This window comes from Urocitellus parryii, chromosome 11, assembly GCF_045843805.1.
Source record: "Urocitellus parryii isolate mUroPar1 chromosome 11, mUroPar1.hap1, whole genome shotgun sequence".
Classification (NCBI taxonomy): domain Eukaryota; kingdom Metazoa; phylum Chordata; class Mammalia; order Rodentia; family Sciuridae; genus Urocitellus; species Urocitellus parryii.
This window is the reverse complement of record NC_135541.1, coordinates 3,212,239-3,237,995: the sequence shown is the minus strand read 5'-3', so window position 1 is coordinate 3,237,995 and position 25,757 is coordinate 3,212,239.

The window sequence follows — 25,757 nt, the reverse complement described above, 5'->3', positions numbered from 1 at the left end:
ACCCAATGGCACCTGGCAGTGGCTGGTGTTGCATGGGCTGGTGGCAGAGAGGTGGCTTGGTGTCCACCCTTCCAGGTGAGCTGGCTCTGCCTGGTCTTTGCTCTGTCTGCCTCCAGGAGCGTGGACCCAGCCTTGCCTATGAGCTGGGGAGGTGGCGTGGACACAGGGTGGGCAGGCAGGGAGGAGCACCCTGGGGTGAGGGGCCCTTGGCGGAGCTGCTCTGGTGTGTGTGCCAACCCCGGGCACCTGGGCGGGGCTGAGGGTCTGCCTTCCTCACGGCGCGGGCGAGACTGACGCTCCCCCAGTGGTGGAGAAGGGTGGGAAGCTGGAGCAGGGCGGGGGGCGCATGGGTGTCGGGTGGGGTGCACGCAGCTCGCTAGGGCAATGGGTGGAGTGAGTGTGGGGGAGGCAGCGAGAGAGGCGGGGTTCCATCTTCAGAGCTCTCCTTTGGGTTTCTGGAATATTCTGTTCATGCATCGACCCAGCCCTCACGCCCTGAAGAGGCTCACCAGCTTCCCGCTCAGTCTCTGTCCCACCAGGGCCTCTGGCAGGTCCAGCCTGGTACCTCATCCATGTGCAAGGCTGGCTGCGAGCCCTCGCCCAGTGACTCCAGTCTGCAGAGTGTGAAGGTGGGCTCTGCAGGTCACGCCTGCAGTGCACCTGGTGCCGCTTCCTGCGTTAGCTGGCCGTTTCCTGTGGGCCACCGAGCAGCGACGTGGGCAGCAGCCTGTACCTGGGAGACAGGTGACCCCTGCACTTGGCTTCCCAGCAGGTTCTGAGCCGTAGCTCTGTGCCCAGCTAACACTCTTCGTGGTTCCTGGCCCTGCGTGCCCCTGTGAGAACGAGTTTTGAGAGCCAGGCTTGATGGTACCAGAGGTGGGCAGCAGGGGTGACTGTGGGGATGTAGGTGGGTTTGTGGGGAAGAAGAGACTGGTCCTCAGGGAACACTTGGCTGTGTGCACGTGGGCATGGCAGGTCCAGATGTGGCTGTTGGTAACAGCTGTCAGGACAAGAAAGAGGTTTGAGGAGGGGCTGGGGTGTGTGCCTCTGTGGGAGGGCAGGCGGGCGGGCAGATGCAAGGCCAGAGGTGGCCTGCTGCAGTTTCGGGAGGCCTGATTCTGTCTCTGGGCAGAACTAAGCCAGGACGCTGCCTTCCCTCAGTGGCAGCGAGGGCTGAGCCATGATCATAGTTTGTTGGCTCCTCTGCAGCAGGAAGGACCCTTGGAGGGTGGAGCCTGGCTCCTGCGGGGGGCATGCGAGGCTGTGACCCTGGCGTTGAGGTGTGATGGCAGCCGGCTGGCGAGGTGACCAGGTCTGCCTGGGTGGAGGGGGAGAGAAGCCCCCAGGGCAGCAGCTGGTGCAGCTGGCTCCGCAGCCACCTCTCTGTGAGGGTCTTGCTGTCCTGAGGCAGGGCCGTGAAGGCCGAGATTAACGGAGACAGGAGGAGAGGCTTTAGGGGTTTTACAATCGTTTTGCATAAAGTATCTTTTGTTTCTGAAAAAGAAGGAAGCAAGATGCTCAGGGGGCCTCTGACGGCGCCTCGGCTGGAGGAAGTCAGCGTTTCTGGCGGCAGAGCTCTGCGTGAAAGATCGGGTTTATTACCTTTTTCTGGTCAGATTATAAAAATAACGCAGGCTTCCTGTAGGAGGTTTGGGAATGCGGGAGGGGACAGCAGTGCTTTAATATGTCACTGTGGGGAGGACCTGGCAGTGACGGATGGGGTGTTTTGGTCGGTACCTGGGAAGTGCTCCCCTGACAAACTCCCTGGGAGCAGCTCCAGCTCCTGCGGAGTGCATAAATCCCTCTGCAGCCTGGCGGATGCCGGGCACTTTTATTACTGAAGGCTAATTGCTCGACTCTGTCTGCTCCTGGGACACAGAGAGGGAGGGTCGCTGCTTTGGGGGAATGAGCTCCGGGCCCCAGCAGAACGTGGAGCTGCATGGAACAGTCCCCGTGGCCGGGCTCTGTGCTGGGAGAGCGGCCCGTCTCTTCCACTTCCACTTCAACACAACTGACTGAATGGGTCCATCATTGAGCCCACTTTATAGATAGGGAAATGGAGGCACAGGGACGTCCACTGGCTTGCCCAGGGTCACACAGTTAGGGTCAGCGTTGAGCTTCAACTCAGGCCGCCTGGGCTGCAGTCCCGTGGAAGCCCACACCATCATCCTCACATCCCCCTGGACTGGATTCAGGCACTGAGACCACGTGGAGCCCATCAGGCCAGTCACTGGCTGTACGGAGCTGCAGGATGGACCCTGCTTCACAGTGTTCCCCTCAGAGATGGGTGGGACAGACTCTGAAGGGACGTCACTCCCAGGGCCGGGCTGTGCTATATGGGATTGCAAAGGGTTTTGTAGATGTGATTGAGGTCTCTAATCAGTCGTGGAGATCTGAGGCAGAAGACCCTCTCCTGTCCACCTTGCAGTAGCCAGCTGCCGTGCCCAGGAGAGGGCCATGTGGAGTGGCATGGTGGGGGCTCTAGAAGCTGAGACTCTGTCCTACTGCCACAAGCAAATGAATTCTCCCAGGAACCATCAGCTGGGAAGAGAGTCCCGAGCCTCTCAGAGGAGCTGGCAGCCTGGCCGATGCCTCCACCTCACCTTGATTAGTAAGCGACATGTAACCCAGACCCAGACCTGCAGACGGCAGGAGATAATGAACGGCTGTTGCAAACTGCTGACTCCATGGAACGGCCCGAGCAGCACAGAGCGCTAATGCAGGTGGCGGCTCCTGCAGACCAGAGGAGTGAGCAGACCACGCAGAACCGGGCAGAGAGGAGCCTCCTTAGTGTCGCTCAGCCCTCCTCTGCCCTGGACCCTGCTGTGCCTGTGGGGCTCCAGACAGCGTGGGGCGTGGGCTAGGAGCGCCTCTGTCCTCCCTGTGATGTCAGGGGGCCACATATCTGTGACTTTGGAAGGCCGGGCTGCGGCCGATGCCCTCCCAGCTGTGAGGCTTCTTGGCCGCGGCGGTGGTCACGTGGTGGTGTAACTTGTTCCCCTCCAGGCTGAGAGGCTTAGAAATGAAAATATTTTGTCTCTTTGGCGTGGCGGGGGAGCAGGCGGAGCTGGAGCTCCCGGATCCTCCAGCTGTCATACACGGCGCTGTAGGCAGCCCGACCACAGCCCCTAGAATCTGCCACTGGGGGCCACGGATAATGGAGAGCGCGCTCTGGGAGGCTCAGGATCCAGCCAGAGGATGGAAAGGGAGCCATCAAAAAGGAAAAGGAAAGGCAGAATCGTGTCTTGGGAGCAAACATCTTTCCAAGGCCTCACACCGGGCTGCACAGGGCTTGTGTGCCCACAGTGAGGCCCCTGGTGGCCTCTGTTCCAACCAGTCACAGATTAAAGCCGCTCTGTGTGCTCAGCAAGGCCCAACCCCACCAGGCAGGGGAGAGGACAGGGCAGGGAGCTGCAGGCACCACAGCTGCTGCAGATGGGCAAATGGCCGGGCAAGGGGCCGGGCAAGGGGCCGGGCGAGGGGCCACAGTGCTGGGCTCTGGCCCACCTCCCCAGACCTCTGAGTGAGACTCGGGGCCCTACCTCTTCCTCTGCTCAATCTCTTCCTGCTCACTTGTACAAGCCACCTCCTCCAGGAAGCCTCCCTGCCTGCAGGCCAGCTGGGGCTCTCTGTGCAGTGGATTTCAGGGCAGCGGGTACTACCCTGCAGTGGTTCCTTCTCGATTTGCCACCTGACTTCTTTGCTGGACTCTCAGCTCCAGGAGGGCAGGGTTGGTCTCTGGGTGGCTCATCTTGGCAGCCAGCATCAAGCCCACATCCAGGTGTGCAGGAAGAATGCTTGTCAGTCGACAGGTGGAGGAAACTCCGGGGAGTGGGAAGTGGAGCCCCCGAGGAGGGGTTGCCTGGAAGGGTTCTGGGGACTCCCTGCTTCCTTTTCTACCCCCAGTTGAACCAAATCATTCCAGAGTTGAGTGCAACCTCTGTTGCTTTGCAAAGAAGGAAACCGAATCCCAGAGAGGGGCAGAGTCTTCTTCAAGTTCACGCAGAAGAAGATGTCCCAGAGCTAGGACGAGAGCCCTGCCAGTGGTCGTGTTCGTGACCTTGTCCTAGCAAAGGGCCAAACATGGGGACACCTGGGCCCTGTCTCTGTCTACAGTGCCCAGCAGGACCTCTGCCTACGGAGGCAGGGTCCCTTTCCTTTCCAGAGTGTGCGGGTGACACTCAACAGGGCTGGCCAAGGGAGGGGAGGGAGGTGCCCAGGATGCCAAGTTCATGCAACCCCCCCCTTGCTGGCTCTGAGACGGGGCGCTTCTGACGGGTGGTGCTGCAGGTGCTCTCTGGCCTCAGCTGCTTCCCAGCCCTGACCCTCAATCATGCCTGCCCCACATGTCCATGCTGAAGCTTGCAGACTAGGACGAGGCCAGAATACCACCAGCTCAAGAAGATCCATCCATCTTTTCATCCATCTATCCGTCTACTCATCTACTTTCCCACTTGTCCATCTATCCATCCATCCATCCGTCCATCCTATTATCCATTTGTCCACCACTCACTTGTTCATCCATCCACCAATCTACTTGTGCATCCATCCATCATCCATCCATCCATCCATCCATCCACCCACCCATTCATCCACCCATCCATCCATCCACCCACCCAATCATTCTATCTATCTATCTATCTATCTATCTATCTATCTATCTATCTATGCACCCACTCTTTTGCCTACTGATCATTTATGTAGCCACACAATTTTACTTGTGGGGATCCAACTTGACCTGTGTACAGCTATCTTGGTTACCACAGGTGACCCTGGCATGCATTCCCAACTCCATGAGATAAAGAAGTCACTGGGTAGTCCAGCTGAGAGTTTCACGCCCCTCACACACCTGGTTCTTCTTCATGACACTTGATATGGTGGGCTGGGATGTGGCTCAAGCGGTAGCGCGCTCGCCTGGCATGTGAGGGGCGCTGGGTGCGATCCTCAGCACCACATAAAATAAAGATGTTGTGTCCACCGAAAACTGAAAAATAAATATGAAAAAATTCTCTCTCTTTAAAAAAAAAAAGAAAGAAAATAGTTATTGAGAAAGCCCAAGTGCATTCCTATCGGCCACATTTCTAGTGGCCCATCATTGCCCAGCTTGGCATATGGACCCCTCTTCTTGCCTTTGGGGACCCTCCTGCTTTGCTGCCACCAAGACACCCTTCTGTCTATAAGTCCCTACTAGCTTGCACTCTGTGATCCTGGATTTGTCTTGGTCTCTCGACACCTTTCTCTTCTGGTGGCTGGTTCTCGTAGGCAGGGTTTTCCTGAGACATTGCTCTACTTGTGTATGTTTATATGTAGAGCAGGTTCCTCTTCTGTAGCTTATGAAATCTCTGCCTTCCTACCTGACACCCCCTCACCCCAGGGCCCTGGCACATGCTGCCTGCTTCCTAGACTCTTCCCTCCACTCTCGAGCGTCTGTTTCTCTTTACCCTTCAGTTTCTCTTTGGGGGATGGATTTCCTGGCTGTGCTCTCATCCATCCCAATCGGCACCCTGGCTTTTTTATTTTGGGGGGGAGTCTTCTCTCCCTTCTCATGAACAGCACTAGTGGGATAGCAAAACTTAAGTGCTCTACTGTCACCCAGTCAAGAGGTGGCATGCAGCTCAAGCCAGGCAGACTGGACTGTCCCCAGATCAGTCTTGAGCAGCAGGAGGAAGGGAGGGGAGGACTCCTGTGTGGAAGGCATTTTTCTGGCAGCTTCTCCAGGGGTGGTCCGTGCTGCCTGATGCCTGGAGGACCCACTCCTGACCTCTCAGCCCCAGCTGCACCTCCGTCTGGCTTTCCCTCTCTCCCCCAGCCATTCCCTTTGCCATGGGGGGCTCAGAGGTAGTTGTTCTTGCAAAGGACCCTGAGATGGACCTTGTCCATCAGGGCATGCTGAAGACCCCTCTCCAAGCCAGTCCTCGCTGACTCGTGGCCTCTCGGCTTCCTCCACGGCAACCCGCTCCACCTGTGTGAGCTCGTGCGCGGGCCGCCTCTTGTTTGGTTTCCGTTAGTTCCTTGTTTGTGGATCCCCGTGGGTCCCTGCTGAGTCTTCTTGAGCACCACTCTCTCAGTGCAAGCACAGGCTTGGCACCCAGTAGGTGCTCAGCTCATACCTGTGAGGGTGGCATTTTGGAGTTGCCGTCAAGGATGGGCAGGCTCCTGAGGCCTTCTCCTCGGTTATGGAGTCAGGGCCAGGGGCTCGGCCCCGCGGGCCTCGGCCCTCTCCCTCTGTCCCACTTTCTCACTTATTCCTGTAGTTTTTAAGTGACTCTAGATTTACTTAAATTTTTTTTTCGAGGTGCTGGGATGGAGCAGGGCCAGCCCATGCTGAGCAAGTACCCTACCACTGCCGCAGCCTGGCCCTGAGTGACTGTAGACTTCAAGTGGCTTCAGAGGATGAGCCCTGGGAGGCCGGGGCTGGCGGTGTGAGCTGTGGAGTTCTGCAGACGCGGGTCCCAGCGCTCTCTCTGCTTCCTTCCTTCCTTCCTTCCTTCCTTCCTTCCTGGGTAAGGGGCACAGCATGGCGTTTGGCATATGGAGAAGATTCAGTCAATATTTATTGAATATAAATGAACCCACGGATCGAGTTTGGAAAAGTGTCTGTACTCGGAAGAAAACATTCCCCCTTAGAATTCTGAGGAGCCGCGGCGCATTCCAAACACACCCGGCTGTCACCGTCCCACTGTCACTCCTGGGTCCCTTCCTCCTCTCCCCCCACCATCTGCCCATCTGTGCCCACCTGGATCGTCACCGGGGCTATTTTTACATCTGACGTCGTGGAAAGGTAGCAGATTAACAACCCCAGAGACGCACAGCACTTCTATTAATATTAAACAGGGTATTAATTTTACCAGTCACTGAAACATTAAATGTGTATATCCATTAGCGGTCATTATTTTAATCTTCACGAGCTGTCTAGCGACTTCCAGGAATAGGTCTGATCCAGTCTTCTCCACCTCTTTCCCTAAACTCACTGGTGAATCAGGAATCGCAGTTTTTATTTCCCCGGGGGAAGTAGATAATTATAAACTCCTCACTGTTAAGGAAGAGGGTCTGAGAAATAATTGCCATGTTCAAGTCCCTGTTTCGTTCTTATGAGCCCCTCCAGATGGAACCTGTAACCTGAGGCCCATGACAAGGGTGGCCTCCCGAAGACCCCTGTCACAGGGGCTCCTTACTGATGAGCCGGCTCCGAGTGGAAGACCTCAGCTCTAATTGCTAGACTGTTAGCTCTTAATTGCTAATGACACTTGAGCAGATGTAACTTTGCACCTTTGGGATGACATAGGAAGGGCTAGGATTAGCTCGGGATGAGGGGACCTTGCTCTGAAGTGACAGGCAGGTCATTAGGGAGCATCACAACACACCAACAACTGCTAACCAAGTACAGGCCAGGCTGGCGGCCCTTCCCAGTAGCTCCTCAAAAGCTGGACGGGGGCGGGGACAAGTGTAGTCCAGTGGTTCAGAGCATGGGCCTTGGTCATATGCTTTTAGGTCACAGTCCAGGAGGGGCGAGCCCAGGCTGAACTGGTGACATTCCTGAGTGGGGGAGATGGAGCTGGGAGTCTGGGGAGATGGAGGAAGCTCAGCTCAACTGTGCAGGGCAGAGGACCCAGAGTCTTAGAGGGGAGAGAAGCACACAGCAGAAAAGCTCCGGTATCTTCAACTGGATGCTAACAAATGCTTGTGTGCGGGTACATGACCCGAGCCAGGAAAAGAACAGGTGGGTCAGGCTGAAGCCTTCCACAGAACCAGGGGTATTTGGTGTTCCCACAGCAACAGTGGAAAAATCACATACAGGCTGAGCACCCCCAATCTCCCCAAATCTGAAACCTAAAATGCTCTGAAATTTGAGGCGTTTTGAGCACTGACATGATGCTACAGGTGGAAAGTTCCACTGCACACTCTGAAACTTTGTTCTATGTACAAAATTATTTTAAAAAATCATATACAACTAGGTTCAGCCTATGTGTACAGAGAGCATATGAAACAAGATTAGGTTAAGATCTTCCCAGTTTCACTTAAATGAATTACAAGAAGGCCTTCCAAGGACCACATATTTTCCCATAATTTAACGGCTCCCTACAAAGCTCCATAATATTTATGAGAACCCCAAATATCCATCATACAATAAGGTATAATTCACATGGTCTGTCCTTCAACCCCTAATTACCAGGTATACATGGAAACAGGAAACCACAAACAATCATGAGAAGAAATGTGAATCCATAGATACAGAAGCAGAAATGACTCATGTGACAGAATTGTTAGGCAAGGACGCTAAGGGAGTTATAACAATATCTTTCCACTTTCAGGGGGCGAAGGGAAGTTCAGGTATGTTAAGCAGAAATGTGTAAGACCCAGCTTGAACTGCAAGAGATAAAACATACAACCTCCAAGATGAAAAGAATGCTGGATAGGATGTATAACAGATCAGACATGCAGAAGAAAATATGAGGAACTCTAAAGGCAAAGAAATAGAAATTATAAAAAATAGAAAGGGAGAAATAAAGATTGAAAGCCAAATGAACCTGGAAGTCAGATTTGATAAGAGTAGCTTTATGTAGTTGGAATTCTTGGAGGAGGTGAAAGGGATTAGAAGAAAAAAAAATATGAAACTATGGTTGAAAAATTATAATTCTAGTGAAAACTGTAAACCCACTGATCCAAGAATCCCAATGAACCCCCAACACAAGAAATACAAGGCCAACGACGTACGACTCATCATAATCAAATTGCTCAAAACCGATGATCAAGACAAAGATCTTAAAAGTGTCCGTTGGAAAATGAGATACATTATACAGAGAGGGACAAACATGGGAATGATGGTGGATTTCTGGTTAGGAGCACCACCGTGGACAGAACAGTGGGATAGCAGCTGAACAGTATTGAAGGATACAGCAACTGTCAAGTGGGAGTTCTATACCCAGCAAAAATACCCTTAAGAAGAGCAGCAAAGACATTGGGTGCTCGCAAGCTTGAATAATCTGTTACTTGAAGGCCCTTACTTTGAGGAGGTTTTTAAAGCAGAAAGAAAGTGGTACCACATGGAAATCTGGATCAGTAACTGTGTGGGTAAAAATGAAACACTAAAGTAAACTTTTAAAGGTAACTGTTTAAAGCAAAATAACAATGTAGCATGGAGCTTGCAGTGTGTGTGGAAGCAAAAAGACAGGAAACCATGACAGAGGCCACTAGTAGGGAATCAAAGGTGCTGTCCGAAGGCCCTTGTCGTGTGTGTGAAGTGGTATGATTCTACTCTGTGTTGCCTGTATTAAGTTAAAGATGTGTACTGGAAACCAACAAGTCACTACTAAAATTCAAGCTGAACCAACAAAGGTAGTCTACAAAGCAAACAGAGAAGACAAAATGGAGTAAAACACCCAACAAATCCAAAAGGATCCAAACAGAGAGGCACAGGAACAAACAACAGATGTCACAAACAGAAAGCAAACAGCAAGAAGGTGAATTTACACCTGACTCCGACCTGCTGTTCGTTGCCTGTGATTACTTAACAGCTCTGTGCCTCTGATGCCAGCCGCAGCGCCTATCGCACAGGCTGTCATCGGGGCTCGTCACCTGTGACGTGGAGAGCCAGGTGTTTGCATATCAGCAGTCACCCTGAGGAGGAGCTGTTCTTGCTGTTACCAGAGACCCGTGGGACTGTGGCAGTCACTGCGAGAGCGCCCTTCTCGGTCCCGGCTCCCCTCCTCCATTGATCCCCTCTGTACTTCCACACCCAGATCTCCTGGGCTGGAGAAGATTCTCAGCCTGTCCGTCTACAAATGCTCCAAGCCCTTGACCTAAAGAGTCTGCAGCTGTATTCTTGCACACTGACTTGCTGCCCAGGGGTCCAGGAGGGCTGCTCTCTGTCCTGAGAGAGGTCTGTGGCTATAGATGCCAAGGACATGCCCTCTCTGCCCTCTCCTGTTCCCTGACCTGAGTTTGTCTTGCTGCTCTGCACCTCTGGGAAGACTTTACAGGGACAACTGTGACTTTCTGTAGGAAGAGGAGAGGCTACCATTTTGGGGGCCAGCTGCCAAGGCTTCCAAGATTGCTGCATGTGCAGACTTGACCACGTTCCCACTTCCCAACACCTGCCCCTCTTGGTTGACCTCGGCAGCTTGGGTTTGCCCAGCAGCCTCTGAAGTGCCTACCTTGGGGGACAGTGGCTTGTTTTATACCCCAACCAACAGCACAGTGTGCCCTTGTGCAAAGTAGGTGTTCAGTGCACGTCTGTTGGAGCAATTTCTTGGTAGCTGAGCTGTGGGCAGCTCAGTCAGTAGGTGAGCTGCTCAGGCCCTGTGGGTGCTCGGGGCTGTCTTAGTGCCTCTGGGCTGCTAACAGGTAATGTAGATGGGATGGCTGTTGCTTTGTGAGAAAATCAGGGGTTTCCTCCAGTTTCTAGACCCTACTCCCCTGAGGGAGGCCTTGTGTTCCCCCATGAGGACACTGGGCACCAGGGACAGGGGACAGAATGCCTCCTCTTTGAAGAGGCTGCCACACTATGGCTCTGTGGGTTTTCTGGGTGAGCAGCCATGGAGTCACTCCTGAGTCCCAAAGCACTGGCCATTTCTCTCTGAAACGCCCCGTCCCTCAATCTATACCTCACAGAACGCACTCGGTCAAATCCGTGGACTAGGGTCCTGCCGAGTGTTTGATCCTTATTTAAAGCTGATGTTCATTTTATTTTGGAGTTTAAATTAATCAGCCTCGGGACACAGAGTGAGATACGGCAGGGATTTTACTCCCTGGAATGATTCGTTTCACTTTGAGTCTTTCTGACTCTGGCGGAGGGGGCATGTGACCGTATCTTCCTCTGCAGAGCTGCCCAGGGGCTGGACAGGCGAGTGGACACCCTTCTTCCTCACGGTCCTTCCAGCTGGGGCATGGCCTGCTCTGACACAGGCAAGCCAAATCCATGCTCTTCATCACGACGGAAATAAATCCTGCAAAAGGAAATGGAGATAATTCACAAACAGGAAAAAAGGAGAAAGGCCCCGGCTGGGACCCTCCCCGCTAAAGATGAGCCTTGCTGCTTTCACGCCACATCAGTGTTATAAGAACGTTGTGTGATTTTACAGCCACGGAGGGCAGGGCCGAGAGCAAGGACAGCAGGCTTCTGTGAATCCTCCTGCGAAAACCAACACGTGGCAGATTCCTGACGCATTTGCTTTGGAGTTTATTTTTAAGGGGCTGTAGCCTTGCAGGTGTGGTTGGTGCCGTTCTCTGCTGTTTCCAGTCCTCTTGCCTCGCCCCCCTCCCCCCACCATGGCTCTGAAGCCCAAGGGCATCTTCTCGCCCGTGTTGTCACTGCGTGTGGGTGGCCGAGAGGCCTGCCTCCTCTTTCTGTTGTTTTGGAATTGCAGACCAAGTGCATGCGTATTCTCCTGACACTTATTTTCCCCCTGATTGCCAGGCGAGTCTAGAATTCTGCAGGGTTGATCAGCAGGGGTGTCCCCAGGGGCGGGGATGTCTGTCGGTGCGGGGTGCCTGCGGGATGAGGCTTGTTCGCCCCTGCAGCCTCTGACGGTGGGCAGCCCCGTCTGCATCGACAGCAGCCTGGTCTCCCCTTTGCTCCTCCCCATCAATGTTCTTAGCAGAACTTCTGATATTCTGCCACTGGACGGGTGATGAATAGCACGTCACTGTCGTCTTCATTCGCAGTACCTGGGTTGCTGTGCAGCTGCACGCCTGAGTCACACAGGGTCTTGCAAAAGGACTGGCAGCTCCATGTGGACCCTCTGGATGCAGGTGGCTGTGTGTGAGTCACCTGGGGGAGACCAGGGGGCTCTAGGCTCCTTCACGGGCGTCTCTGGATCCTTTGGGCCCCTCGGGGCTTTGGTTTCCAAGTTGAGGTGCCACAGGAAGTTGGCTGTGAGGTTGCAGAGGGACAGTGTCTGGGCCCATGGTTCCCACGCCACCAGGGTCCAGAGAGAGCCCCCAGCCTCCCCGTCTCCCCAGCACCAGCTGAGCTGCTCAACATCACGCTCACCTTAAGGAGAACTCAGAGAGCACCTGTGTAGGCTGGTGCCTATACCGAAAGGAAGATGGGGGCCGTGGGCTGGAAACTGACGCAGGAAATACTTGCCCAGAGGGACCAAGAGGGGCTGGGAGAGAGGGAAGGAGCCAAATGGAGTGCTTCAGAGACAATCTGCACCTCTGCCCAACTGTTCAGCTTGTGGGTGAACTGGCTGTCCCTCCCTCCCTCCCTGCTTCCCTCCCTCCTTCTTCCCCCACCCCACCCCGAGATGGAGTCCCACTCTGTTGCCCAGGCTGAACTCCTGAGGTCCTCCTGCCGCAGCCTCCTGAGGACAGCTGCTGACTGCCCACTCGTGTCGCTGCCCTCTTAATTCAGGCCTGGCCTGGGAATTATTTTTGACAACAGCCTTTGAGCAGAAGAAGGGCTGTGTCTCTCTTCCCGGCAGGAGATTAAAGAAACAGCACTCGGCTCATTGTGTTTTCTTTGCTCAGTCTCAGAACTGTGGAAACATCTTTGAGGATGAGGATCCATCTGTTGGAGCCCCTAAATGGCTATGATGTGCAGGAGCCCCTGTTGACCTGTGATGGACATGAAACCCAAGTAAGAAGTCAACTTTGTTGTTTAAGACCCTGGCATTCCTGGGGCTGCTTGTTACAGCAGTGTAACAGGGTTCATACTGCCTGACACACGATCTCATTTAATCCTTGACACAGTCCTCTAAGATACATGGCTTTGTTAAGTGAATAAAATGCGGCTCAGAGAGGTAAGCAAGACCACCATGCTCACACAGTGAGGGGTGATGTTGGGATTTGAACGCACGTCTAACTTCAAAGACTGGAGTGAGGATTAAAATAAATCCCCTTGTTGTTTGCTAGCTTTTCTGGAACTGATGACTCATTGCAAGGCTGTGCAAGTCTTTCTGGTCCAGAGATGGGGAGAGGATTAAAGCTCCACATGCCATGTTATTTCTTCTCTAAAAATAATCAGGCGTTTCAGATATGAATGAACAAGAAGGTACTTGAGGAGCAAAACGGGCGCGTCATTTAAGCTGGGATTAGCACCAGCGACACTCCACTCTCCTATTCTTCTGAACGACTGTTGGGGAGCAGGGTTCAGCGAGCTGGATGCCTGGGGACGGGACTCAGGGGCTTGGGTGATGTTTGCTCTGTCTCTGCACTGATGTCCCTTCCAAAAATACCTGCCGAGTGTCCCCATGTGCAGCACACATGGGAGCCGGGATGCACAGACTCCTTCCTTCCAGCACCCACCTCTCCCTGTTGGAGGGGAAATTTTACAGCCAGACCCCCTTTGCCTGCACATAGTAGGTGTTCATCAGATACTCTGGGAAGAAAGGAGGGGAGCACAGGTTACAAGCACCTGCCCTGCCCCATGTGTGAGCACAGGTGTGTGCTGGGTCAGGCGAGCGTGCACACACTGCACACACTTGCATGGGTCAGCACGGGTTCCAGCCACACGCACATCAGACACAGGCACACACCAGTTCATGGGGCGTGAGTGGGAAGGAAGTCCCCTGGGACTAATTTTTTCTCTGGAGTCACTTCCTGTCTGTCCTCTCTACCACCAGGTGGGAAAGGCCGCTTTGCACAATCCTAGGCTTTATTGGAACTTTCATTCATATTTTATGGGCCAGTGTTTATTTTCCTGGGTGGTTTTAATTTAGCTGTCAAAAGCCAGGCTCTGGGGCCAGAGCGGAGCTGTGAGTGTCCTGCGCTTGGCTGACCCCAGCGGGCTCCGCGTGGCAGCTGAGTGCGTTGCAGCTGAGTGCCGCTCACCAGCTCAGCTGAGCGCTCGGCACCCCTGGCTGCTTCAAGCTCTGGGTGGAAGTGGGTGGGCTGGGCCATGAGCTGCTTGCCATAGAGGGACCCAGTGGCCTTCCCTGTCCACCACGACATCACCGTTCCCAGCCCAGAGGCCGCTCACCTTCTGCCCAGGGAACTGGGTGCTCGCTCCTGACGGCAGGGCCTGGGAAGGCAGGTCAGAGGAGGGGGAGGGGGCAGGAGTGAGCTCCCTCTGCTCCTCTGGACGGGGTGATGCTCCTGGCTTCCTACGGCCCCCAGGTGTGGGGCTGGGCGTGAGGCAGTCGGAGGGCTGTGCACCTGCCACGCCCTGCCCGGGGACCTGGGCCAGGTTCCTAACCTGAGTGTGCCCTCGGCTCTTCTGTAAAGCAGTCACGGTGTCCAGGTGGCAGGATTGTGTGCTCTGAGACAGTGGCCTTTGGTGGTTGCCTGGTGCTTGGGGACAGCCACATGAACATCACTGGCTGCCGCCATGGACAGCAGCACCCGCCGTGCTGCGGTCCTTGGAACCTAGGTGGCCTCCGGCAGGTCCCCTGCTTGCCCCTCTGCACCTGTCACAGACCAGGGGTGCCCCTCACTCCAATCTGATTAGGACTGGGGACAAACGATGGATTTCCCCCAAACTTTGCCTTGGCCTCTGCACAGCTCTGCTTCCGGGTGGCCAGGGGAGGTGGCCCCTGTTTCTCTCTGTGCAGGCCCAGAGCTGGGCATCTCCATTTGTGATGCTCCTGCCTGAGTTCCTTTCTGCTCTGGCTCCTCACAGGGGGACAGGAGCCACGGTTCAGGGGAGAAACAGACCAAAGAAACCTGCCAGGAAGGAGGCCTCTCCCGGACCCCTCCCCGGCCCCTCCTGGACCCCTCCCCGGCTCCTCCTGGACCCCTCCCTGGCCCCTCCCGGACCCCTCCCTGGCCCCTCCCGGACCCCGCCCCTGGCAGATCCCGAGGTCCCCGGCCTCCTCTCTGCAGGTCAGGATCCTGCCGTTGGGCTGGCCCAGGTGGACCTGAGGGGAGTGGGCACGCTGTGGCCAGGTGCCACTGTCATTCACTGGCCTGATGTCACCTGCTCAGGTGTAGGAAATGGCAAGGAAATGGCTCTCCACTGGGAGCTTCTGGGGCGGTTACGTGGGTGGCAGGAGGCAGGCCTTGCCGAGGGCCACCAGGGAGGAGTTTTGAAGTCCCCCAGTCAGCTGCAGAGGGCGGAGGGCTCCTGGTATGTGACAAGAGGCCCAGCTCTGTACGCCGAGCACGCGGGTCTGGAGAGCGTGGGCTGTGGACATGACCGGGGGGGGGTGGGCTGTGGACATGACCTGGGGGGGCGGGTATCTGCAAGCCTCAGAACCTGGAGTCAGGGAGGAGCCCCGGAGGCCGGCCAGGTGGTGGAGACATCATCCCCGGACACTTTGTCCCACCAGAGCCTGGGTGCCAGGAGCACCAGGTGAGAGGCCCAGGCGTGGGAGGCAGGCAGCCCTGGCCCTGGCCTGGTGTCAGTGATCTGCTCTGGACCAGTCGGCCGCCCAGCCTTGCCGGAGTCCCGTCTTGGGAAGCGATTGGACGGCCTTCCTCTGGGGCTGTGCTGACAGTGCCCAGAGCAGGATGGACACGGGTGGGGAAGCTGGGGCTTGCACCTGAGTCCGAACTCCTCAAACCAAGCCCCCGATTCCCGCAGGGACAGAGCTGGCCATGGCAGATCACAGCAGGCAGCACCATGACAGGGACAGAGATTCAGAGCTCTAAGGTAGGAGGACTTGGGCGGCTGGAGCAGGGCCAGCAGTCAGGGCCACAGGGCTCCATCCCAGGTGAGGCAGAGGCCCAGCCCCAAGCTACTGCCCATTATGGGTGTCCCCCAGATCCACAAGTTGAAGTCTTAACCTGATGAGCCTCTAAATGTGGCCTTAAAGGTCCTCGAGGATGTGATTAGGTCCTTGTGGATGTAATCAGTTAAGCTCGGATGAGGTCACACTGTGGTAGTGTGGTGGCTGATTGGGGTGGGGACAGGGAGGAGGCCACGAGACAGCAGAGGCAGAAGCAGGTGATGCCTCTGTAGGCTGCGCCTTGCTGAGGACAACCAGCTGCAGACGCAGAGGGCTGGAGTGCGTTCGCCCCACGGCCTCGGGAAGAACCTAGCCCCACCCTGACCCTGGACTCCTGGCCTCTGGGGCGGTGAGACGCTAAGTCCTTGCTCAGTTCCTGGTGGTTGGTCATGGAGGCTGAATACAAGACACATGGACTGCACCGGAGCTCCTGAGACCCCTCAGTCAGGGTAAGGAGGGTGGCCTGGAGGGGCCACGCCTGAAGGCTGGGGAGGCCAGGAGGTGGCCCGTTCAGGTATCACCTCGTTATCGTCACCTTGTGTCACGAGGCTGGGAGCTCCGGGTGACCCAGGTGGGAGGTATTCTAGGTGGGCACATCCCAAGTGGAAGGTGTCTCGGGGGCTGGTCTTGGGGGGGCTTGTCTTGGGGGTGTGTGTCCCAGGCTGGGTGCCCCTGGAGCACGGTCCCAGAGGGAGACAGAGGGCACCACAGGCTCTAGCTGCACCTTGGCCACCACACAGCAGGAGCAGTCACCCTCACGCCTCGGCCACTGAAGTTTGGTGGCTCCTGCACGGTGACCTAGGGCAAGATGACCAGTGGAAGGCCAAGGCTCCTCACAACAGGAGATCCCTGGGACTCAGCTGACCTCGATCCTTCCTTCTGCTACAGGCCAGCTTAGGCCTCTGCCTCCCCGAGGCCAGGGCTGGCCGCAGAGCCTCAATGAAGGGTCACTGGGGACAGAATCGAGACTCAGGCGGCTCGAGGGAGAAGCCACGGCTGTTCCTGTCCAAGGTAATTATCCCCGCCGTCTGCGGCCGACTTTTAATAGCGGCGTTATTTATTAATGTGTTAATCAATGCTATCTCCTCAGTAATGGCCTGGCCGCAGGGACCTGTGTGGACCTCCTAATAAGCAGCTCTGCAGGCCCTCCAGGCCCCCGGTCACTGCCATCCTCCCTGTCCTCATGCGTTAGCCACTGCCAGCTCCACAGGCCCTGGAACTGGGCAGATCCGGTCAGCCGGGAGTCCAGAGGTGGCTTCCCCAGCAGGGACAAGGGAGGACAGCAGGAGGAGCCACTGCCCTTGCAGGAGGTCTCCGTGGGCCAGCGCTGGCCTAAGTTCTGAGCTTCCTTGGTTTATTCTGAGCCACAAGCAGGATGGACGCCCCCCCCCCCACCCCGGGCCTGTGACCTTGTAAATCTTGACTCTTGTCCTCCGTTCCCTCTGAGGAAGATGGTGTTCTACTCTAGGGACCTGCCGGGTGGCTTAGTCGATGTGTGTGCAGCTCTGAGGATGGTGTCTTGCCTGAGTGCTTGGGTCCCTCGCTCCAGGTGGGTTGAGCAAGGCACAGAGAAGTTTAGGACTGGCCTCAGGTCACCTGGCCAAGCGAGCTCAGAGCCCGGCCACGGGGCCTGGGGACACTCAGAAGCAGCTTCCCCGTGATTGGTGTGTGTCCAGCAGCCTCTGGTCCCCCAGCCGGGCTGGCCTTCCCTGTCTGCATCCCCATGTGGCTTGGTCCCCCGTGTCACTCTGTCTGCTGAACTGCCTTGTCCCCCTCAACACCCCTGGGGAGGCCTTGGGAAGGACGGGGGCTTCCGTCTCCTGAAGAGACAGCCCTCAGCTCTTACCCCACAGGTTGGATGGGATCGAGGGCCAGCGCCGTCCACCCACATCCAAGGGTGAAGACGGAGCATCCCGTTTCCCAGGCCTAGGCAATCTCAGCCCTGGGGCTGAAGCCTCTCAGGGTCCTGAACTCACGTTCTCTCGGGAACCAGAAGGTCACTCACACGAGGGAATCGCACCTCTGTGACACAGCAGGTGGCTGTGGAAAAGCAGGGGGGGTGGCCATGTGCCAGTCCTGGACCCTGCTTGAGTCCCTGGCGGGTCGGGGGCAGGGGCCCAATGCCCCAGGGATGTCAGGAAGACCACAAGCCACAAGTCCAGGAACTCAGCAACCTGGACCCGCATTAAATAAATACAAGGTTCCCACAAAAATCAAGTAGGAAAAAAGTCCAGTAGGTAGTAGAAAGGGACCATTTACAGAAGGGGACTCTGAGTGTCTCCTAATGTGTGGAAATATGACCAACCTCAGTCGGGACAAGAGAGGAGCAAACCAAGCCCTAACACGTTCCCCCCCCATGCACCCGGGTGCAGCCTGGTGACCTGCCTTTGCCCTGTAGGGGGGTGGGCTTGAGATATGGCGGGGTGCGGCCCTGGCCACAATCTTCTATGGATAAACACTGAGGTGGTTTCCAGGGTTTTGTTATTGAACCGTGGTGTCAAAAATAGCCTTATTCATGCAGGATCCGTAGGCGACTCCAGACGCCAGGAGTGTCCCTGTAGGATGAATCTCTGGAGGTGAGCTTGCTGAATCGGAGAGTGTGTCCATTTATAATGTTGGAATTGTCCCATCACATTCCGTGAGCTTGTGCCAACCGATAACAGCCCTGGGTGTGGGAAGTCCCCCTCAACATCCCACCTCACAGCCACGTGTCGCCGGGCTGTACCTGTCAGCCTGGCGGGCGAACCTGTTACAGCTTGGTTTGCTCCTCTCTTGTCGCGAGTTGAGGTTGGTCCTATTTCCACACATTCAAGAGCCGCTCGAATGCCCCTTCTGTAAACGGTCTTTTTCTGCCAGCCTGTTGGACTTTTTTCTGAATTGGTTTTTGTAGGAACCTTTTATTTAATAGAGGAATTAAGTCCAGGTGTAGGACAGGACTGTGATATTCCTGTGGTTCGTCCTTAGGGACCAAACCAAACTGCTCTGGTGGCTTTGGCCCAGTAGGAAGGTCTCCTCTTTATGTGGCTGCTTAAGAGCTATCCTTTGTGGCTCTTTTTGGAACAAGGTACGAGGGAAGGAGCTCGGCTCATTTGCTTTTCTTCCTCATGGCTCCTGGTTGCACCTCCACATCAGAAATCTGACAGCGCCGTTTCCTCCTGCAGACACCTCCCCTAGCCCCTGGCCCTGCAGGCACACGCAGCCCCTGCACGGCCACAGCTCTGTCCCCAGCTCACACTGCTGCTGGACTGGGAGGTGTCCCTGGCTCCCAACAGGATCTCCTGTCCTTCTGTCTGGATATGTAGGCCTGGGGTGCAGGGCTAGGCTGGGGGGGGCAGCAGGGCAGAGGTCACTGGGAAAGCCAGGCTCGCAGAACCTTCTTTTCCCTCGTGCAACTGATACTCGGCTACTGTGGGATCCATGTCTAGGAGGCTCGGTCTGGTGGCTTCCATCTCTTCTCTCTTCCTGGGAGTGCAAGCTCTCTCTCTCTCTCTCTCTCTCTCTCTCTCTCTCTCTCTCTCTCTCTCTCTCTCTTTCTCTGGCTCTGCGAGTTCTCCATTCACTGCCCGGGCAACATCAGTAAACTTTGCCTAGAGGATCAGGGTTGGCTTCCAGCTCCTTGATATTTACCAAGTGGAACGTCCCTAATGCCAAACCCAAACACCCAGCAATTAGATTTCAAATCATCCTTTGAGGCTGCGTCAATGTTAGGGAGGGTCCGAACATCGAAATCCAGAGACCCGTGCCCATCGCCCAAGCCCTCCTGCTCCTTGGGTGCTGGCCAGGCTGCCGGCTGATGGGGGGGGGGCTGGTCCTGATGCCCTGGTCCCCCATCCTCCTGTATCCTAGCAACGCTTCCTGGCAGCCCCCTCCCTCTGTGCTCAGGTGGCCTTTCTGGAGCAGGTCCCCGCCAGCGCTTATCATGGGGGGAGGGAGCCCACGTTGTCAGACCCCAGACAGGCTGTGGTGAGCCGTGGGGGTTGGAGGACAAGGGCACATGGCCCCGTGTCCTGTGTCCTGGGTGCACCCCAAGCCCTCCGCCCCGGAGCTCCCCAGGAGGGCTGGGTGCATGGCTCGGTGCCCCCTCCCCAGGCCTCGTCCTGTTCTCGTTCACATCTCTGTGGCGCTGGACTTGGAGGGTGGCAGCCGGGGTGGGTGTGGGGCCGTCTGTGCTCTCCAGCAGGCTCCACCTGGGCATGTGGTCAGGAGCTCTGCTCTGACCAGCTGGGTGCCCTGGGGCATGGGCTCACCTCTACGCCTCGGTCTCCTCATCTGCAGAATGTGTGCCCACCTGACCCTTAGGTCACCGTGCCGGTCCAGCCGTCCTCTGTGGGAAGGTGGCTGGGCTTCAGGGTCAGCGGTAACTAATTAGGTTCTGTCAGCTCCAAGCGCAGGGTTTCAGCCTGGAGACTGTGAGCCTGACCCGAGGGCGGGGCAGGGCTCGTGAGGAAGAGGAGGGCCTGTGACAGCCGCACTGTGACCTCTAGGGTCAGAACACCCTGGGTTCTGCCCAGCCACTGAGCTGCGGAGTGACCTGGGACAAGCTACTACACTTCTCTGAACTGGGCTCTGCCCACGCACAACAGGACAGCTCTGCCTACCTGCAGGGTGTGGTCTAGGTCAGGGAGCGCCCAGCCCGGCCCTGACTGACACACAGGTGAGGGGCGAAAAGTGTCCCTGTCCCTGCACCTGGGTGGCTGTCCCTGCAGAGACGACTCACAGTTCAGGTCATACCCACCTTGTCCTGAGCCAAGCCCGAGTCCCACCGAAGGTCCCCAGGGTCTAGAGCCGGCTTCCAGGAAGGATGCCTCAAACTCTCCTCTGGGGTCAGTCAGGGAATGGGTCACCCACAAGGACCTTCCCACCGAGGGCTCTTCTTGGAATCTGTGGTCCTCTGGGGCAGGAGGCCCCTCCCTCCTGGTGCCTGGCAGTGCCCTGGGGGCTCCGGTTGCTGTGGCTGGCTTCCGCCCTGGGCTGTGCGGGTCCCTGGGCACCTTCCCTCCGCCCCTCCAGCAGCTCCAGTCCCACATTTTCCTGTAAAGCCCAGCCCATGTCCACTCTGTCTAGAGGGTTCTGTGGTACAGTCAGTGGACCAGGCCCCTCCTCAGCCACCTCCCTCTTCCCTGCCCTCCAGACCAGGGCAGTGGCTGGGGGGCTGTTCGGGGCGGGCGGGGGCTGCAGAGGTGCCGGTAGCCACCAGGGCCTCTCTGCCTCACAGCCCGGTGGGTACCGTTCTCCAGTCACCGTCACCCTTGGCTGGGGGGACTTTGCTGAAGACGAAAGTGGGTCTGAGCTCGGCCCCCAGCAGTGAGCGTCAGTCTGGATTGGGACTCGGGCCTGTTGGGCCCAGGATCACGGCCGCGGTGAGGGAATTCCAGGGCTTTCCTGGTTCTCCACCCCTTGTCCCCCGAGAGCCGGGCGGGGCCAGCCCCTGTGCATGACCTTCCCCCAAGCCCTGCCTTCTGGCACTGGACAGGGCTGTGGAGTGGAGGTCTGCACCCCTGGCTCACATTTCCCTGTCACCTCTCCCTCCCAGACTCAGCTGGGACGCATCTTGCGCCCTGGAGACATCCTGCTCTCCCGCGCTGAGATGGGCTGATGTGGGCTGATGCATGCAGTGGCCGCCCGGGCTAGCTGAGGCCTCGGGATGGGAAGGTGACCCTGGGCCATCCGCAGCGGAGCCAGTGGCTGGCTTGATGGAGGGTGTGTGGACCACAGAGGTACATCGCTCAGCCTGCAGGCAACCTGCCCCTCAGAGACAGAGTCCCTCTCCTGGGCCCAGCAGGACCGGGACCTCCCTGTCCTGGAGCCTCCGTCCCCCTCCCGAAGCCAGTCCACGGCAGCCCCAGCCTGGCACAGTGCTGAAGGTGAGCTCCCAGGCGGGAAGCCCTCTTCGTCCTCTGCTGCCTGGTGCTCTGGGGCCTTGCTGGTGACCAGACTCGTCTGAAGATGCAGCTTGGGTGTGGAGTGAATTGGGGAGACAGCCGCCAAGCTGGGAGTCTGGTCTCCCCCAGGCCAGCTGCCTGCCCCAGTACTGCGGCCACCCAAACGGGGTGGCCTCGAGGGGTGTCAGCCCAGGAGACTTGTGAGGACCGTTGCCCAGCAGAGGCAGGAGGGTGCAGTGGTGAGGGCCGGGGCAGGGCCTGTCTGCCGGGTCAACTCAAAGCTCTGCCCCCTGTGAGTGGGGAAGCCTTGGAGGCTGCCATCACTCTGGAGGTGCCGGAACCTTCCAGCCTGTGACAAGACCCTCCTCTACAGCTTACGAGGGAGGTGAATGGCCTCTGAGCCCCCATGCAGCCACTAGTGCCAGGGAGCTGGGTGAGTGGCGGCTCACTCCCATCCTGGTGTGGCAGGTGTAGGGGCATCAATGGCACGTGTCGGAAAAGGAAGTGACCAGACCTCAGACCTCTGCACCGGTCAGACCCCCCCCCAAAAAAAAAAAAAAGGAGGTGGCTCACGCAGCATGCGTCCATGGGGTCCAGCCAGGCTGCGAGGACCAGGGTGATGCTGGCCTTGAGAGCAGCAGGCTCAGAGGGCCAGGTGCTTCCAGAGGTCCCCCCTTCAGTCCTGCTGGAGAAGTCCAGGGAGGTCCCAGGGGATCTGCAACTCAGACCAGGCTCAGCAAAAAATGGCTCCCAGGCCAGCCCTGGCCCCTGGCCTGCCTTTGTAAATAAAGCTTTATTGGCACACAGCCTGTCCACTCACTGCGTGTTGCCTGGGGTGCCGTCACACCACACGCAGAGCTGATGGATTGTGACAGGGAGCACAGGCCCTGCAAAGCCTGAAACAGAGGCTGCCCGGTCCCTCAGGTGGCCGGAGAGCAGCATCTCCCTCCCCTCAGACACTCCAGCTCCCCTGGCACAGACCCCCATGGGCACCAGCCATCGAAGGCCTGGGACCCACCTGGCTAGCTCTGCTCTCAGCTCTGGTGCCCCTTGTCCCCACGTGTGTGTCCCCCACCCTGCAGCTACTGGCCCTGCTGTCCCCTTCTCCAGGCCTTCCCCTCCTTCACTCCTGCTCGTGAGGGTACAGTGAGCGCTGAAGTCCAGGATCGGGCCTCCTGAGAGTCCAGGTTGGTCCCTGTGGGTGGATGGTCCTGGTGACACTCCTCTCTCTCCACAGCTGAGCTGGAGGGGTGCTCATGGTTCTCTTCCAGCCATCTTTCTAGACTGTTCCACAGGTGGCTAGTCATACCCCAGTGAAGTCCTTGCCACCAGGCGTGCTGCCCTGTGCTGCCCGCACCCTCCAGCCTCAGGATTGGACCTTGTTTTGGCCTCTGCATCAAGAGGTTAGGTGACGGTGCCCAAGTCCATCTTCTCTGTTGACATCAGCACAAGTTCAGGAGTCCCCACGATCGCCCGGGTTGGGTGATCCCCTGGGGGACTCTCTACATGCAGGATATGGTCACTATGGTGAAGGACACAGATGGAGCTCAGCAGAGGGCAGGGCAGGGCCTGCTGGCCATGATGGAGCCAGAGAAGCTCCCATGAACCTCAGTGTCCAGGGGCCTGGCGATGGCCCCGGCGGCTGACCCCTGTCTCCAGCCCCTCCCAGGTGGGGCTTGTATCTTGTGCTAGATTGCCCAGTGTGGCTGAGGACCCAGGGACACAGGAAAGAGGGCAGGGCATTGGGAGGAGGAGCAGAGGACAAAGGCCGCACTCCTTTGGGCAGGGGTGAGTCTTCACACGGGCCACATGTCTCGCTCTGGCACAATCTGTCTTGCTGATTTGCATTGTCCTGTCCCCAGGCCCAGCCCCTGGCTAGGGCCACCAGCCTCTGATGAACCAGAGCCTCCTCCTCCTCCTGCGGATTCCTCTGCAAATCTGCAACTCTAGGCCCCACCCTCTCCCCACGCCCATCCTGTGAGCAGGGGCACCTCACTGGGTCATGCCCTCCCCTGGGCGATTCTGCTGCCCCCTTCTTCCTAGCCATGCCCCGTCCTGGCTGCGCTCCCGTCTTTCCCACAGTGCCCACCTGCCTTCCTGTCCTGGGCAGCGCTGCCCCTCGCCCTGCCTGAGACTCTCCCCACGAGGGCTGCAGCCCGTTCTGGGTCAGCAGATGGCCCCAGCTGCCGTGGGATGAGCATGGGTCCTGTACCGAAGTCCGGCTTGGCAAAATAACTGGGAGGTGACAAGCAACTTGAAGGCTGAAGCGGGAACTGCTTTATTGCAGGGAAACTCAGCGGGAACTGAGCAGGCACTCAAGGTAGCGAGAGCCGCTTTATTGCGGAGCAGCAGAGGTATCTATACCTAACTGATGACACCCAGCTTGACTCAATTAGCATCATCCAGATACAGCAGTCAGCCAATAAGGAGTCCCCATCATCTTAATGGCTCCGTGGCGTTGCTTCACAAACCACTCCTCCTGGCAAACTGCCGGGCGCCATCTTGACTTGGTTTGCGGTCCCCAACAGTCCTGGTCCTCCAGGGAGCACGGGCTCCCCCTGTGGTTGTGGGCCCTGGAGGGCAGCACCGTGGCTGTCTTGCTCACTCCTGGGTCTGGTGGGATCCTGGTACCCAGGGGGGATCGGCAAGGGCTGGATGGGACAGAGAGAGCGGGGACATGGAGTGACCTGGTGGAGGAGGGGGACGCTGTGTGTTGGGAAACAGGGCTCCTGGCCCTAGGCTCATGTGGTCACCCTGCAGTGTCCTTTGCCTCCAGGGCCTCAGCTCCCTGACCTGCTCAGTGAGGGCTCTGGGCTGGAGTTCATCGGGCAGCCCATGTGGGCACGGGGCCAGGTGGCCAGAACTAGGTCCTGGTGGCCATCCCCAGGGGCCTGGTCAGGTGAGGGTGGTGAGGTGCTCCTGGAGGCCAGGCCTGGTGCAGCAGAAGTCAAGGTGGGGCATGGCCAGCTGCCCAGGGAGCCGGGTGGCCGCTGGACATCCTTGCAGGTGCTGGCTGTGGACTGTCCCCTGCTGTCCTTGACATCCCCTCTGGAGGCGGGTGCTGCTCTCCCCACCCACATGCAGCCTGACCCTGGAGGGAGGGAGCCTGGAGTGCCCAGTGCGGCGTGAGCCTGTGGGACGTGGTTCAGAGGCGACCATAGATCAATTTTGATACATTGTCATCAAGGAAAGTCCAAAGCCAAGGCTCGAGTCATTCTTCATGCTGCGGTTTCCTGAGTCACTTTCTCCTCACCTCAGCAGACAGCCCGGCCACAGAAGCACAGCTTTGGCTGCGTACCTGCGGAGACGTGCGGAGAAGCCAGGCCCTGCTCCCCCGCTGGCAGGGCACCCATGAACAAGGTGCTGCACCCACCACAGGGCAGGTGCCGTCTGCGGCCAGGCGGGGGAGAGACTCAGCCTTCTGCTTTCCCTCCTGGCCCCCCCCCCGGCTCTGCACACTGGGGTGCCGCAGCACCCCAGTGTCAACGTCCTGGAGCCGTGGCACAGTGGCCCCTACCTGAGTGCAGATGGCCCAGTGACCCCTGCAGTGGACAGTGGTGGGCGCCAGGACCCTCTGTGAGCTCAGTGGAGAGCAGGCAGGGGACCGCAGCTGTGTGGTGCGCCAGGGAGCTGCCCTCTCTCCTCGCCCTCTGCTGGCCTCTGCCCTGCCTCCTCCAGAGAGGGTGTCAAGGACAGCAGGGGACAGACCACAGCCAGCCCCTGCAGGGATGTCACTGATCTTGAAAGACGCGGTGAGCTCTGGCCGTCTTCAGGAGGGCACCAAGTCGTCACAACAGCGTTTCTTCAAGTCACTTTCCAAACACTCCACGTGGCTCTGGGACACGACACGGGAGGGCAAGTGGTGGCCGTGTTCTCCACGTCCTCAGGGCCAGCCCAGGATGGCTGCAGGCTCCTAAAGGCATGGCAAGTCACCCTGAGAGGGCCCCTGTCATCTACCCTTGGCAGAGGTGGTAGGAAAGCACTTCTTTGGTGTTGGCAGCGTGAACTGGAGTGGCCTTTTTGGGGGAGGGCCAAACACAGAGATCTACTGCAGTTTCAGATGTGCACAAGCCCTCCGTGCCAGCAAGGTATCTGGTCAACCTTGAGGGCGCATCTGCAGTGAGCACAGAAGGCAGCTCGGGGAGGCCCGGCGGCTCCCCAGGGACACGTCCCCAGGAGGGCTGGCTCCGTCCCTTCCTGGGCTCCTTATGATGGAGCTCTATGCAGCCCCGAAGGAAAGAGGTGGGTCCGGGCCTCAGCAGAGCTC